The sequence below is a fragment of the Toxotes jaculatrix genome, chromosome 21 (assembly GCF_017976425.1).
Source record: "Toxotes jaculatrix isolate fToxJac2 chromosome 21, fToxJac2.pri, whole genome shotgun sequence".
NCBI classification, from domain to species: Eukaryota; Metazoa; Chordata; class Actinopteri; family Toxotidae; genus Toxotes; species Toxotes jaculatrix.
The window spans coordinates 18,539,865-18,556,937 of record NC_054414.1 but is presented as its reverse complement, the minus strand read 5'-3'; the positions used below and the strand labels follow the sequence as shown (position 1 = coordinate 18,556,937).

Genomic DNA, 17,073 nt, shown 5'->3' with positions numbered 1-17,073 from the left:
AAATCGGACAAAAAAAGTCAAAATTTTTTTTCACCTCAAAATGTCATAAAAAACGTCATAGTATAGTATGGCGTCAAAATCGGACAAAAAAAGTCAAAAAAATTTTTGACCTCAAAATGTCATAAAAAACGTCATAGTATAGTATGGCGTTTTTTTCGGACAAAAAAGTCAAAATTTTTTTTCACCTCAAAATGTCATAAAAAATGTCATAGTATAGTATGGCGTTTTTTTCGGACAAAAAAAGTCCAAATTTTTTTCACCTCAAAATGTCATAAAAAACGTCATAGTATAGTATGGCGTTTTTTTCGGACAAAAAAAGTCAAATTTTTTTTTCACCTCAAAATGTCATAAAAAACGTCATAGTATAGTAAGGCATCAAAATCGGACAAAAAAAGTCAAAATTTTTTTTGACCTCAAAATGTCATAAAAAACGTCATAGTATAGTATGGCGTTTTTTTCGGACAAAAAAAGTCAAAAAATTTTTTCACCTCAAAATGTCATAAAAAACGTCATAGTATAGTAAGGCATCAAAATCGGACAAAAAAAGTCAAAAATTTTTTTCACCTCAAAATGTCATAAAAAACGTCATAGTATAGTATGGCGTTTTTTTCGGACAAAAAAAGTCCAAATTTTTTTTCACCTCAAAATGTCATAAAAAACGTCATAGTATAGTATGGCGTTTTTTTCGGACAAAAAAAGTCAAAAAAATTTTTGACCTCAAAATGTCATAAAAAACGTCATAGTATAGTATGGCGTCAAAATCGGACAAAAAAAGTCAAAATTTTTTTTCACCTCAAAATGTCATAAAAAACGTCATAGTATAGTATGGCGTTTTTTTCGGACAAAAAAAGTCCAAATTTTTTTTCACCTCAAAATGTCATAAAAAACGTCATAGTATAGTATGGCGTTTTTTTCGGACAAAAAAAGTCAAAAAAAATTTTGACCTCAAAATGTCATAAAAAACGTCATAGTATAGTATGGCGTTTTTTTCGGACAAAAAAAGTCAAAATTTTTTTTCACCTCAAAATGTCATAAAAAACGTCATAGTATAGTATGCCGTTTTTTTCGGACAAAAAAAGTCAAAAAAATTTTTGACCTCAAAATGTCATAAAAAACGTCATAGTATAGTATGGCGTCAAAATCGGACAAAAAAAGTCAAAATTTTTTTTCACCTCAAAATGTCATAAAAAACGTCATAGTATAGTATGGCGTCAAAATCGGACAAAAAAAGTCAAAAAAATTTTTGACCTCAAAATGTCATAAAAAACGTCATAGTATAGTATGGCGTTTTTTTCGGACAAAAAAGTCAAAATTTTTTTTCACCTCAAAATGTCATAAAAAATGTCATAGTATAGTATGGCGTTTTTTTCGGACAAAAAAAGTCCAAATTTTTTTCACCTCAAAATGTCATAAAAAACGTCATAGTATAGTATGGCGTTTTTTTCGGACAAAAAAAGTCAAATTTTTTTTTCACCTCAAAATGTCATAAAAAACGTCATAGTATAGTAAGGCATCAAAATCGGACAAAAAAAGTCAAAATTTTTTTTGACCTCAAAATGTCATAAAAAACGTCATAGTATAGTATGGCGTTTTTTTCGGACAAAAAAAGTCAAAAAATTTTTTCACCTCAAAATGTCATAAAAAACGTCATAGTATAGTAAGGCATCAAAATCGGACAAAAAAAGTCAAAAATTTTTTTCACCTCAAAATGTCATAAAAAACGTCATAGTATAGTATGGCGTTTTTTTCGGACAAAAAAAGTCAAAAAAATTTTTGACCTCAAAATGTCATAAAAAACGTCATAGTATAGTATGGCGTTTTTTTCGGACAAAAAAAGTCAAAAAAATTTTTCACCTCAAAATGTCATAAAAAACGTCATAGTATAGTATGGCGTTTTTTTCGGACAAAAAAAGTCAAAAATTTTTTTTCACCTCAAAATGTCATAAAAAACGTCATAGTATAGTATGGCGTTTTTTTCGGACAAAAAAAGTCAAAAATTTTTTTCACCTCAAAATGTCATAAAAAACGTCATAGTATAGTATGCTGTTTTTTTCGGACAAAAAAAGTCAAAAAAATTTTTGACCTCAAAATGTCATAAAAAACGTCATAGTATAGTATGGCGTCAAAATCGGACAAAAAAAGTCCAAATTTTTTTTCACCTCAAAATGTCATAAAAAACGTCATAGTATAGTATGGCGTTTTTTTCGGACAAAAAAAGTCAAAAATTTTTTTCACCTCAAAATGTCATAAAAAACGTCATAGTATAGTATGGTGTTTTTTTCGGACAAAAAAAGTCAAAAATTTTTTTCACCTCAAAATGTCATAAAAAACGTCATAGTATAGTATGGCGTTTTTTTCGGACAAAAAAAGTCAAAAATTTTTTTCACCTCAAAATGTCATAAAAAACGTCATAGTATAGTAAGGCATCAAAATCGGACAAAAAAAGTCAAAATTTTTTTTCACCTCAAAATGTCATAAAAAACGTCATAGTATAGTAAGGCGTCAAAATCGGACAAAAAAAGTCAAAAAAATTTTTGACCTCAAAATGTCATAAAAAACGTCATAGTATAGTATGGTGTTTTTTTCGGACAAAAAAAGTCAAAAATTTTTTTCACCTCAAAATGTCATAAAAAACGTCATAGTATAGTATGGCGTTTTTTTCGGACAAAAAAAGTCAAAAATTTTTTTCACCTCAAAATGTCATAAAAAACGTCATAGTATAGTAAGGCATCAAAATCGGACAAAAAAAGTCAAAAATTTTTTTCACCTCAAAATGTCATAAAAAACGTCATAGTATAGTATGGCGTTTTTTTCGGACAAAAAAAGTCAAAATTTTTTTTCACCTCAAAATGTCATAAAAAACGTCATAGTATAGTATGGCGTTTTTTTCGGACAAAAAAAGTCAAAATTTTTTTTCACCTCAAAATGTCATAAAAAACGTCATAGTATAGTATGGCGTTTTTTTCGGACAAAAAAAGTCAAAAATGTTTTTCACCTCAAAATGTCATAAAAAACGTCATAGTATAGTAAGGCATCAAAATCGGACAAAAAAAGTCAAAAATTTTTTTCACCTCAAAATGTCATAAAAAACGTCATAGTATAGTATGGCGTTTTTTTCTGACAAAAAAAGTCAAAAATTTTTTTCACCTCAAAATGTCATAAAAAACGTCATAGTATAGTATGCCGTTTTTTTCGGACAAAAAAAGTCAAATTTTTTTTTCACCTCAAAATGTCATAAAAAACGTCATAGTATAGTATGGCGTCAAAATCGGACAAAAAAAGTCAACATTTTTTTTCACCTCAAAATGTCATTAAAAACGTCATAGTATAGTATGGCGTCAAAATCGGACAAAAAAAGTCAACATTTTTTTTCACCTCAAAATGTCATTAAAAACGTCATAGTATAGTAAGGCGTCAAAATCGGACAAAAAAAGTCAAAAATTTTTTTCACCTCAAAATGTCATAAAAAACGTCATAGTATAGTATGGCGTTTTTTTCGGACAAAAAAAGTCAAAAATTTTTTTCACCTCAAAATGTCATAAAAAACGTCATAGTATAGTATGCCGTTTTTTTCGGACAAAAAAAGTCAAATTTTTTTTTCACCTCAAAATGTCATAAAAAACGTCATAGTATAGTATGGCGTCAAAATCGGACAAAAAAAGTCAACATTTTTTTTCACCTCAAAATGTCATTAAAAACGTCATAGTATAGTATGGCGTCAAAATCGGACAAAAAAAGTCAACATTTTTTTTCACCTCAAAATGTCATTAAAAACGTCATAGTATAGTAAGGCGTCAAAATCGGACAAAAAAAGTCAAAAATTTTTTTCACCTCAAAATGTCATAAAAAACGTCATAGTATAGTATGGCGTTTTTTTCGGACAAAAAAAGTCAAAAATTTTTTTCACCTCAAAATGTCATAAAAAACGTCATAGTATAGTATGGCGTCAAAATCGGACAAAAAAAGTTAAAAATTTTTTTCACCTCAAAATGTCATAAAAAACGTCATAGTATAGTATGGCGTTTTTTTCGGATTAAAAAAGTCAAAAAAAATTTTCACCTCAAAATGTCATAAAAAACGTCATAGTATAGTATGGCGTTTTTTCGGACAAAAAAAGTCAAAAATTTTTTTGACCTCAAAATGTCATAAAAAACGTCATAGTATAGTATGGCGTCAAAATCGGACAAAAAAAGTCAAAAATTTTTTTCACCTCAAAATGTCATAAAAAACGTCATAGTATAGTATGGCGTTTTTTTCGGACAAAAAAAGTCAAATTTTTTTTTCACCTCAAAATGTCATAAAAAACGTCATAGTATAGTATGCCGTTTTTTTCGGACAAAAAAAGTCAAAAAATTTTTTCACCTCAAAATGTCATAAAAAACGTCATAGTACAGTATGCTGTTTTTTTCGGACAAAAAAAGTCAAAAAAATTTTTGACCTCAAAATGTCATAAAAAACGTCATAGTATAGTATGGCGTCAAAATCGGACAAAAAAAGTCCAAATTTTTTTTCACCTCAAAATGTCATAAAAAACGTCATAGTATAGTATGGCGTTTTTTTCGGACAAAAAAAGTCAAAAAATTTTTTCACCTCAAAATGTCATAAAAAACGTCATAGTATAGTATGCCGTTTTTTTCGGACAAAAAAAGTCAAAAAAATTTTTGACCTCAAAATGTCATAAAAAACGTCATAGTATAGTAAGGCGTCAAAATCGGACAAAAAAAGTCCAAATTTTTTTTCACCTCAAAATGTCATAAAAAACGTCATAGTATAGTATGGCGTCAAAATCGGACAAAAAAAGTCAAAAATTTTTTTCACCTCAAAATGTCATAAAAAACGTCATAGTATAGTATGGCGTTTTTTTCGGACAAAAAAAGTCAAAATTTTTTTTCACCTCAAAATGTCATAAAAAACGTCATAGTATAGTAAGGCGTCAAAATCGGACAAAAAAAGTCAAAAAAATTTTTGACCTCAAAATGTCATAAAAAACGTCATAGTATAGTATGGTGTTTTTTTCGGACAAAAAAAGTCAAAAATTTTTTTCACCTCAAAATGTCATAAAAAACGTCATAGTATAGTATGGCGTTTTTTTCGGACAAAAAAAGGCAAAAATTTTTTTCACCTCAAAATGTCATAAAAAACGTCATAGTATAGTAAGGCATCAAAATCGGACAAAAAAAGTCAAAAATTTTTTTCACCTCAAAATGTCATAAAAAACGTCATAGTATAGTATGGCGTTTTTTTCGGACAAAAAAAGTCAAAAATTTTTTTCACCTCAAAATGTCATAAAAAACGTCATAGTATAGTATGGCGTTTTTTTCGGACAAAAAAAGTCAACATTTTTTTTCACCTCAAAATGTCATAAAAAACGTCATAGTATAGTATGGCGTTTTTTTCGGACAAAAAAAGTCAAAAATGTTTTTCACCTCAAAATGTCATAAAAAACGTCATAGTATAGTAAGGCATCAAAATCGGACAAAAAAAGTCAAAAATTTTTTTCACCTCAAAATGTCATAAAAAACGTCATAGTATAGTATGGCGTTTTTTTCGGACAAAAAAAGTCAAAATTTTTTTTCACCTCAAAATGTCATAAAAAACGTCATAGTATAGTAAGGCGTCAAAATCGGACAAAAAAAGTCAAAAAAATTTTTGACCTCAAAATGTCATAAAAAACGTCATAGTATAGTATGGTGTTTTTTTCGGACAAAAAAAGTCAAAAATTTTTTTCACCTCAAAATGTCATAAAAAACGTCATAGTATAGTATGGCGTTTTTTTCGGACAAAAAAAGGCAAAAATTTTTTTCACCTCAAAATGTCATAAAAAACGTCATAGTATAGTAAGGCATCAAAATCGGACAAAAAAAGTCAAAAAATTTTTTCACCTCAAAATGTCATAAAAAACGTCATAGTATAGTATGGCGTTTTTTTCGGACAAAAAAAGTCCAAATTTTTTTTCACCTCAAAATGTCATAAAAAACGTCATAGTATAGTATGGCGTTTTTTTCGGACAAAAAAAGTCAAAATTTTTTTTCACCTCAAAATGTCATAAAAAACGTCATAGTATAGTAAGGCGTCAAAATCGGACAAAAAAAGTCAAAAAAATTTTTGACCTCAAAATGTCATAAAAAACGTCATAGTATAGTATGGTGTTTTTTTCGGACAAAAAAAGTCAAAAATTTTTTTCACCTCAAAATGTCATAAAAAACGTCATAGTATAGTATGGCGTTTTTTTCGGACAAAAAAAGGCAAAAATTTTTTTCACCTCAAAATGTCATAAAAAACGTCATAGTATAGTAAGGCATCAAAATCGGACAAAAAAAGTCAAAAATTTTTTTCACCTCAAAATGTCATAAAAAACGTCATAGTATAGTATGGCGTTTTTTTCGGACAAAAAAAGTCAAAAATTTTTTTCACCTCAAAATGTCATAAAAAACGTCATAGTATAGTATGGCGTTTTTTTCGGACAAAAAAAGTCAACATTTTTTTTCACCTCAAAATGTCATAAAAAACGTCATAGTATAGTATGGCGTTTTTTTCGGACAAAAAAAGTCAAAAATGTTTTTCACCTCAAAATGTCATAAAAAACGTCATAGTATAGTAAGGCATCAAAATCGGACAAAAAAAGTCAAAAATTTTTTTCACCTCAAAATGTCATAAAAAACGTCATAGTATAGTATGGCGTTTTTTTCGGACAAAAAAAGTCAAAATTTTTTTTCACCTCAAAATGTCATAAAAAACGTCATAGTATAGTAAGGCGTCAAAATCGGACAAAAAAAGTCAAAAAAATTTTTGACCTCAAAATGTCATAAAAAACGTCATAGTATAGTATGGTGTTTTTTTCGGACAAAAAAAGTCAAAAATTTTTTTCACCTCAAAATGTCATAAAAAACGTCATAGTATAGTATGGCGTTTTTTTCGGACAAAAAAAGGCAAAAATTTTTTTCACCTCAAAATGTCATAAAAAACGTCATAGTATAGTAAGGCATCAAAATCGGACAAAAAAAGTCAAAAAATTTTTTCACCTCAAAATGTCATAAAAAACGTCATAGTATAGTATGGCGTTTTTTTCGGACAAAAAAAGTCCAAATTTTTTTTCACCTCAAAATGTCATAAAAAACGTCATAGTATAGTATGGCGTTTTTTTCGGACAAAAAAAGTCAACATTTTTTTTCACCTCAAAATGTCATAAAAAACGTCATAGTATAGTATGGCGTTTTTTTCGGACAAAAAAAGTCAAAAATGTTTTTCACCTCAAAATGTCATAAAAAACGTCATAGTATAGTAAGGCATCAAAATCGGACAAAAAAAGTCAAAAATTTTTTTCACCTCAAAATGTCATAAAAAACGTCATAGTATAGTATGGCGTTTTTTTCGGACAAAAAAAGTCAAAATTTTTTTTCACCTCAAAATGTCATAAAAAACGTCATAGTATAGTAAGGCATCAAAATCGGACAAAAAAAGTCAAAAATTTTTTTCACCTCAAAATGTCATAAAAAACGTCATAGTATAGTATGGCGTTTTTTTCGGACAAAAAAAGTCAAAATTTTTTTTCACCTCAAAATGTCATAAAAAACGTCATAGTATAGTATGGCGTTTTTTTCGGACAAAAAAAGTCAAAATTTTTTTTCACCTCAAAATGTCATAAAAAACGTCATAGTATAGTATGGCGTCAAAATCGGACAAAAAAAGTCAAAAAAATTTTTGACCTCAAAATGTCATAAAAAACGTCATAGTATAGTAAGGCATCAAAATCGGACAAAAAAAGTCAAAAATTTTTTTCACCTCAAAATGTCATAAAAAACGTCATAGTATAGTATGGCGTTTTTTTCGGACAAAAAAAGTCAAAATTTTTTTTCACCTCAAAATGTCATAAAAAACGTCATAGTATAGTAAGGCATCAAAATCGGACAAAAAAAGTCAAAAATTTTTTTCACCTCAAAATGTCATAAAAAACGTCATAGTATAGTATGGCGTTTTTTTCGGACAAAAAAAGTCAAAATTTTTTTTCACCTCAAAATGTCATAAAAAACGTCATAGTATAGTATGGCGTTTTTTTCGGACAAAAAAAGTCAAAATTTTTTTTCACCTCAAAATGTCATAAAAAACGTCATAGTATAGTATGGCGTCAAAATCGGACAAAAAAAGTCAAAAAAATTTTTGACCTCAAAATGTCATAAAAAACGTCATAGTATAGTATGGCGTTTTTTTCGGACAAAAAAAGTCAAAATTTTTTTTCACCTCAAAATGTCATAAAAAACGTCATAGTATAGTAAGGCATCAAAATCGGACAAAAAAAGTCAAAAATTTTTTTCACCTCAAAATGTCATAAAAAACGTCATAGTATAGTATGGCGTTTTTTTCGGACAAAAAAAGTCAAAAAAATTTTTGACCTCAAAATGTCATAAAAAACGTCATAGTATAGTAAGGCATCAAAATCGGACAAAAAAAGTCAAAAAATTTTTTCACCTCAAAATGTCATAAAAAACGTCATAGTATAGTATGCCGTTTTTTTCGGACAAAAAAAGTCAAAAAAATTTTTGACCTCAAAATGTCATAAAAAACGTCATAGTATAGTATGGCGTTTTTTTCGGACAAAAAAAGTCAACATTTTTTTTCACCTCAAAATGTCATAAAAAACGTCATAGTATAGTATGGCGTTTTTTTCGGACAAAAAAAGTCAAAATTTTTTTTCACCTCAAAATGTCATAAAAAACGTCATAGTATAGTATGCCGTTTTTTTCGGACAAAAAAAGTCAAAAATTTTTTTCACCTCAAAATGTCATAAAAAACGTCATAGTATAGTAAGGCGTCAAAATCGGACAAAAAAAGTCAAAAAAATTTTTCACCTCAAAATGTCATAAAAAACGTCATAGTATAGTATGGCGTCAAAATCGGACAAAAAAAGTCAAAATTTTTTTTCACCTCAAAATGTCATAAAAAACGTCATAGTATAGTATGGCGTTTTTTTCGGACAAAAAAAGTCAAAATTTTTTTTCACCTCAAAATGTCATAAAAAACGTCATAGTATAGTATGGCGTCAAAATCGGACAAAAAAAGTCAAAAAAATTTTTGACCTCAAAATGTCATAAAAAACATCATAGTATAGTATGGCGTTTTTTTCGGACAAAAAAAGTCAAAAAAATTTTTGACCTCAAAATGTCATAAAAAACGTCATAGTATAGTATGCCGTTTTTTTCGGACAAAAAAAGTCAAAAATTTTTTTCACCTCAAAATGTCATAAAAAACGTCATATAATAGTATGGCGTCAAAATCGGACAAAAAAAGTCAAAAAATTTTTTCACCTCAAAATGTCATAAAAAACGTCATAGTATAGTATGGCGTCAAAATCGGACAAAAAAAGTCAAAAATTTTTTTCACCTCAAAATGTCATAAAAAACGTCATAGTATAGTATGGCGTTTTTTTCGGACAAAAAAAGTCAAAATTTTTTTTCACCTCAAAATGTCATAAAAAACGTCATAGTATAGTATGGCGTTTTTTCGGACAAAAAAAGTCAAAAAATTTTTTCACCTCAAAATGTCATAAAAAACGTCATAGTATAGTATGGCGTTTTTTTCGGACAAAAAAAGTCAAAATTTTTTTTCACCTCAAAATGTCATAAAAAACGTCATAGTATAGTATGGCGTTTTTTTCGGACAAAAAAAGTCAAAATTTTTTTTCACCTCAAAATGTCATAAAAAACGTCATAGTATAGTAAGGCATCAAAATCGGACAAAAAAAGTCAAAATTTTTTTTCACCTCAAAATGTCATAAAAAACGTCATAGTATAGTATGGCGTTTTTTTCGGACAAAAAAAGTCAAAAAATTTTTTCACCTCAAAATGTCATAAAAAACGTCATAGTATAGTATGGCGTTTTTTTCGGACAAAAAAAGTCAAAATTTTTTTTCACCTCAAAATGTCCTAAAAAACGTCATAGTATAGTATGGCGTTTTTTTCGGACAAAAAAAGTCAAAATTTTTTTTCACCTCAAAATGTCATAAAAAACGTCATAGTATAGTATGGCGTTTTTTTCGGACAAAAAAAGTCAAAATTTTTTTTCACCTCAAAATGTCATAAAAAACGTCATAGTATAGTAAGGCATCAAAATCGGACAAAAAAAGTCAAAATTTTTTTTCACCTCAAAATGTCATAAAAAACGTCATAGTATAGTATGCCGTTTTTTTCGGACAAAAAAAGTCAAAAAAATTTTTGACCTCAAAATGTCATAAAAAACGTCATAGTATAGTATGCCGTTTTTTTCGGACAAAAAAAGTCAAAAAATTTTTTCACCTCAAAATGTCATAAAAAACGTCATAGTATAGTAAGGCGTCAAAATCGGACAAAAAAAGTCAAAAAAATTTTTGACCTCAAAATGTCATAAAAAACGTCATAGTATAGTATGGCGTTTTTTTCGGACAAAAAAAGTCAAAAATTTTTTTCACCTCAAAATGTCATAAAAAACGTCATAGTATAGTATGGCGTTTTTTTCGGACAAAAAAAGTCAAAAATTTTTTTCACCTCAAAATGTCATAAAAAACGTCATAGTATAGTAAGGCGTTTTTTTCGGACAAAAAAAGTCAAAATTTTTTTTCACCTCAAAATGTCATAAAAAACGTCATAGTATAGTAAGGCATCAAAATCGGACAAAAAAAGTCAAAAATTTTTTTCACCTCAAAATGTCATAAAAAACGTCATAGTATAGTATGGCGTTTTTTTCGGACAAAAAAAGTCAAAATTTTTTTTCACCTCAAAATGTCATAAAAAACGTCATAGTAAGGCGTCAAAATCGGACAAAAAAAGTCAAAAATTTTTTTGACCTCAAAATGTCATAAAAAACGTCATAGTATAGTATGCCGTTTTTTTCGGACAAAAAAAGTCAAAATTTTTTTTCACCTCAAAATGTCATAAAAAAATGTCATAGTATAGTAAGGCGTCAAAATCGGACAAAAAAAGTCAAAAATTTTTTTGACCTCAAAATGTCGTTAAAAACGTCATAGTATAGTATGGCGTCAAAATCGGACACAAAAAGTCAAAAAAAAATTTGACCTCAAAATGTCATAAAAAACGTCGGAGTATAGTAAGGCGTCAAAATCGGACAAAAAAGTCAAAAAAATTTTTGACCTCAAAATGTCATAAAAAACGTCATAGTATAATAAGGCGTCAAAATCGGGGAAAAAAGTCATTCTTTAGGATGGCCATACATTACTTTTTTTGGCCTATTTTGAATTCTTAATATAATATGACCATTTTTGTCATATTTTGAGGCCATACTAAAGTATGACTATTTTCATGGAGTGGTAACTCGATCAAAGTGGAGGCCAGGTAGGCGCTTTCCTTCATCTGCGAGTTTTGCAGAATGATTAAACCACATGCGCACTGCCAGAAGATGAATCAATTCAAAAGACCATACGACTCATTTAAACGGGGTACGTTTCTGTCAGTGAAAGTCCACTATACTGTTGATCAGCCCACGCAGTGCCACACAAGACCAAATGAGTGTTATGGAGAGTGACTTTGAGTGTGGGGTCCAGATGCCAGAGTGTAAGTTTTTCAGATGTCAAGTGTGACACACTTTGTACATGTAGACCTTTATGGTGACACAAGTCATCTTTTTTCTATTTTCCTTTTTTTTTCTTTCCCTTATGTGGTACATGTCAAGCTCAAGACATGTGCCAAAAGAGAACGCAAACACAAATCCCCTTTATTGCAACAAAAACAAAAATCATTGGTTTGGTCTGTTTAAACAAATGAAAAAAGAGTTTTTAAAACTCAACCAAGTCTAAATGGTACATCTAACACCTCACAGTTTAAAGGCTAAGAATTTGGCATCCACACAGAACAGCCTGCGCTGTTTCATCTCCATATTAACTATTTGTCTAAAAATTGACCCAAAACTCAAATTATTACAACTACATTTACACTCTGGCAGTCCTCACAGATGACTCTAAACAAAGAAAAGTGCTCCATCCTGCACAATGTACAAAGAAACTAAACATGAGCCACAGGAAGAAAGAAAAAGTCTAACCTTGGATTTTTAAACATTTTGCAAAACCTCCAGAGGCAGCAGGAGGCCTACCTGAGCTCCACTTTGGCATGAAGGTCATGGAGGAGGTCACAGTCAATCTTCACCAACCTGCCAGACACAGACTCAAACCTACAAGCCCAAGCGCAGCACCTAAACACCGAGCCACACAGCTCCATCAACAATACACAACTATTCACAGCCTCTACATCAAGAGCCAACTACATCTAACACACACACACTAAACCTACACTGACAACTAAGCCTGACAACAATCAGCTACACACTTCAGCCAGCACTTCCAACACTATCTGCCCATAGGCTTCCACATATCTGCATATCTGTAGAAACACTGACCAACATGCTGGCTCTCACCTTGTTTCTCATGGTCCTCTGGATCAGCTCCTCCATCCTCCACAGGACAAACACACTCTACATCAGATACAGGTACAAACAGTCAAACCTATTTTAAACATTGTGCTACACTTCCACATTCAGCAGGGGGCGTACCTGAGCTCCACCCTGGATATGGCCTCATCCAAGCCAGAGCCCCACTCAGCCACATACAAATGGAAAGAGAGACATTAATGGATATGTGTAAAAACACTCAACATTTGTCAGTCTATCACATGTGGGTTTAAACTCAGCCTGGCGTCCACACACCACAGTCCAAAAGTCACAGTGCCAAACTCTAACATACATGTGGTCATACAAAACAAGTCAGCTATATAAAGCCAACTATTACACACACATCTACTTTTATAATTCATGTCTAAAGCCAAAGTGGTACAGCTAATGGTTACCCATAGGTCTTACTACTGCATCCAACGCCTCAGTTTAAACTCTTACACTATGGCACCCAGATACCACAGGCCAACAGCCAAAGCACACAGCTCTCTAACATAGGTTTGGACTGTTTAAACCAAGAGCTTGTAAACACAGCACAGCCTGCACTGTTTCATCTGCATATTAACTAGTTGTCTAAAAATTTCCTGTTACCTACAACTCAAAATATTACAACTAGATTTACACTCTTAGAGTCCTCACTGATAACTCTAGCCATGTAAACAAAGAATTAACTAAAAGTCCTAAACCTAAGGTTGAAATGTTAACCTAAAGTGTGGAGCCAGTCACTAAGTTTAAACATGGCACAGTCTCCAAACTCCATGCAGCCTTTAAATCAGTTTGTACATCACAGAATAAGCACAGACAACAAAGACAGCTGCCATTGGGTACAAATCAAGCCTTTATTTGCAAACACACCCTCCACAACCCCAACAGGAGACAAAGCTCTCTACAATTCTTCCTCTTCATGGCCCAGGACATACACCAACTGCCTCTGATCCAACACTTCCTGAATTAAAGACAGAAATGGAGACAGTGAGACATAAATGAACTCTCAAAAAAAAACAAAAACAAAACAAGACTGAGCGATGTTGACCAACATGCTTGCTCTTACCTTGTCTCTCGTGGTCCTCTTGATCAGCTGCTCCATCCTGCACAATGCACAAAGAAACTAAACATGAGCCACAGGAAAAAAGAAAAAGTCTAACTTTGCATTTTGCAAAACCCCCAGATGCAGCAGGAGGCCTACCTGAGCTCCACTTAGACTGTGACCTCCTCCATGACCATGCCAATCTCCAACCTGTTAAACACAGCCACACAAACACTCACACTTGCAGGCCTAAGCGCAGCACTTAAACACTGAGCCACACAGCTCCATCAACAACATACAACTATTGACAGCCTCTACATCGAGCCAACTACATCTAACACACACACACACACACACAGAAATTAATGCATGCATATGACACACACAAAGTGTAAAATTAGTGCACACATAAGTGTAGAAAGACTATAATGTGGCTCTTGCTCACCTGGTCTCAAACAGTCCTCTCACAGCTCCTCCCTCCTGCTGAAAAACACAAACACATTGGTTTTGGATACTAATGAAGTCAGTGGTTGAACTTTTATATATTATATTTTGCTTCAATTCCAGCTGCAGCAGGGGCCTTACCTGAGCTCCACATTGCCCATGGCCTCAAAGTTGGATCGCCACTCAGCCAGAAGCAGCTGCACACAGAAAGAAAGAAAGGACACATTAATGAATTCATAAGTTTTATTCTACATCAAGCACCAACTATAACTCACACACCCACACACTAAACCCACACTGACCCCAGTGCCATCCATATAGTAACAAATACCCACATCTAAGTCTGACAATACTAAACTACACAATATAGCCTGTGCTTCCAACACTACCTGCTGATGGGCTTCTGATGTGGATTATTCTGCAAGCTGGGTGGCTGAACCCCGTCAATGGCCAGTTGAAGCAGAGCTCAGGCCCAGCTGAGGCCCCACACCTTCTTCTTGTAGTCTTTCATCTTCTGTAGAATTCTAAGTTTTTCAGATCTTTAGTCAGAGTAAATGCACAGAGTCAGTCAGAGGCTGGAGATCAGAGAAGTTGAGTCCAGGATGCTTTATTCCTCAATACAGAGTTCAAAAGCATGAGCAGTCCTGCAGGAACAACTGAAATTTAAAAAATGTACATCATATTTTATATGGTGGGTTGCACCTTTTCTCAGGGACATGTCCAGACGTATATTGGCATATTTGGGCATGTCCCTGTGTCCGGGTGTGTATTGACATATTTGGGCATGTCCCTTCCCATTTCCGTAATTATTATTAGCCAGTTTTTAATCAGTGTCAACCACTTCCTCACCAAATCTTATTTTCAGGTACTTGAGTTACAATGGTGTCTTTTTCTCCTTGGGCTCCTCCCGTCCGATGTACCTTGGGCATAAGTTGTTATCTAATGGTGTCAGGAAGTTTCATTATTTATTTTTTAAAAACTGTCCAAGTGAACCTTATCTCAGTTTTACCCCTACAATGGTTTAATAATAGCTCCCTCAAGGTTCAGCAGTGCTAGACAGAGAGTGATACACAAAACAGCTAGTGTCTATCAGGTAAACACCCTGCGGAAATCCCCGTAAATGCCCATATTTGGCGTGCACACAGTGAAACAAAGTATAAATAGGTATAGCATAAGCACGTATTTACAAAACATACAAGACCCGTCACCACACTTCCACACATATAAAGTTGTGTCCGGATCACAACTGCATAATGTGCTTCCACATACTGATGCACTGATGCAACAGCCTAGAAATAGCAAAGACTTTGGATACTAATTTGGCTCTGTTTTTTTTTTTTTTTTTAAGATTTTGCAACAGGGCTACCTACACAAACAGCAAGATACAACTGAATCCTTTAATACACTGAGCAATACTGGCTAACATACATCTTCTCATGGTCCTCCATTCTGCATGACTAGTGATGTTATGCTGCACACAGTGTCCAGTTTGAAGCAGAAGCGTTGGGAGACAGTGGCTCCATCCCTGCTTCAGCAGGCCTACAGTCACATGATCACTGTGATTGATGAGTCCTTGAGGTTTTTCCCCTCCATGTCTTCCACTCAGATGCAGTACACACAGCGTTGCTGGGGAGTGTACACAAATGAATCCTTCAGTGTAGAAACATTGAGCAGTATTGGCCAACATGCATCTTCTCCAGCTCCTCCATCCTGCACAACACACAAAGAAACACAGTCAACATTAGCCATAGGTACCAGGCAAGTCAAACTCTGGAAATTAAAACATCTTACAATTCGGCATGCAACAAGGGGCATACATGGGCTTATGTGCTTTCTCTTACCCCCTGATGATCCTTCAGAGAATGAACCCACCCACACACACAGGCTTTAGATATTAAACCTGGAATTTTAAACATTCAGCAACACTTCAAGGTGCAGCTGAGGGCCTAGCTAGGCCCCACACTGGCCATGGCCTCATCCACATTGCTGAACACACACCCTACACCGACCCCAGGGCCATCCCCACGGACAACTACCCACAATTAAGCCTGACAACACGACACGCAACTCAACCCATGCTGCCAACTCCATCTACCAATAGGTTTCCACATATATACAGTTGTGTCCGGATCACAACTGCATATATGCTTCCACAGACCGACAACACAGACAAAACGGCCCAGCAATAGCAAACGCAAGCTCCAAATGTACACAGGCCTGAGTGACTTCCACACTGAATCCATCCACAACTAAACCTTGCCAAGACTTGGCCAGTCTCAAACTCCAAAACAACTGGTTACAAAGCCCATCTCAACCGAGCTAAAGACACAAGCCAGCACCTTGAAAACTCACTCACTCACCCTCTCAGGTGTAGAGCCGATGAGCGAAGCCAAGCGCGGTGCCTTCTCCGAAATGGTCTCGGCTGCTCCGCTGAATCCCTTCGACCGTCCTGCGGAAACCCGGCACATAATCAAACATGTTAGCCTCTGGTCACAGATCCACTCAAGCTTTGCATTTTAAACGTTCCGCGTGGGCCTTACCTGGCCTCCACATCCGCCATTTTTCCTCTGGACTGCTCCGGACACGGGAGCCGCCTGTCCCGGGCTCACGCCGAAGTTCCAGCTCCACTAGGCCGGAATCGTGTCTCTGCTCTCAGCCACAGCTTTCACTGTACACCAGAAAGTACAATGACAAATAACCCGTTAAACATGAACACACAGGCTTCCTCTGTCTACAGGTAACGACTTCAGTTCAATCCACGTACCAGAAAAAGATCTTGAACAAAGCAGAACGTTACCCAGGTGTCCGGTATTCCACGGCAAACCCGAGCCGGCGTCACCCCGACGCCTCATAAGCGGCGCCGACATAAACTGCTGCCCTGCTATTGGCTGAGCCCGCTCCTTTCCGGTCACATGGGTTTGATTAGCGCATGGGCAACAGGTGCGACCGATTTTTGGCGCGGCTCAAACTGGACTCTGATTGGACGGGACTAATGGCTGAAGTGGTGGGAGGGACCTGCGATGACTGCCTTCATAAAGCAGCAGTAACGTCACTTGATTTCACTTTTATTAGTGTTTAAGGTTCATGAGGCGTCTTATTGTTTCAGTTCATGCAGAGTAAAACTGCCAACTCCATTCAACAGTCCTCATTGGGAAATGTGTCTGCAAAACAGT

The 17,073-nt window shown here is 33.7% G+C and overlaps 1 long non-coding RNA gene across 1 annotated transcript; it reads right to left on the bottom strand.

Moving 5' to 3' along the window:
- Positions 1–16,289: 16,289 nt before the first annotated feature.
- On the bottom strand, positions 16,290–17,052 carry LOC121175483. Its single transcript, XR_005892719.1, has 3 exons — positions 16,665–17,052; positions 16,441–16,568; positions 16,290–16,349 (listed from the first exon to the last, which is right to left on the bottom strand). It is a non-coding gene; the product is annotated as an uncharacterized LOC121175483 (long non-coding RNA).
- Positions 17,053–17,073: the final 21 nt, after the last annotated feature.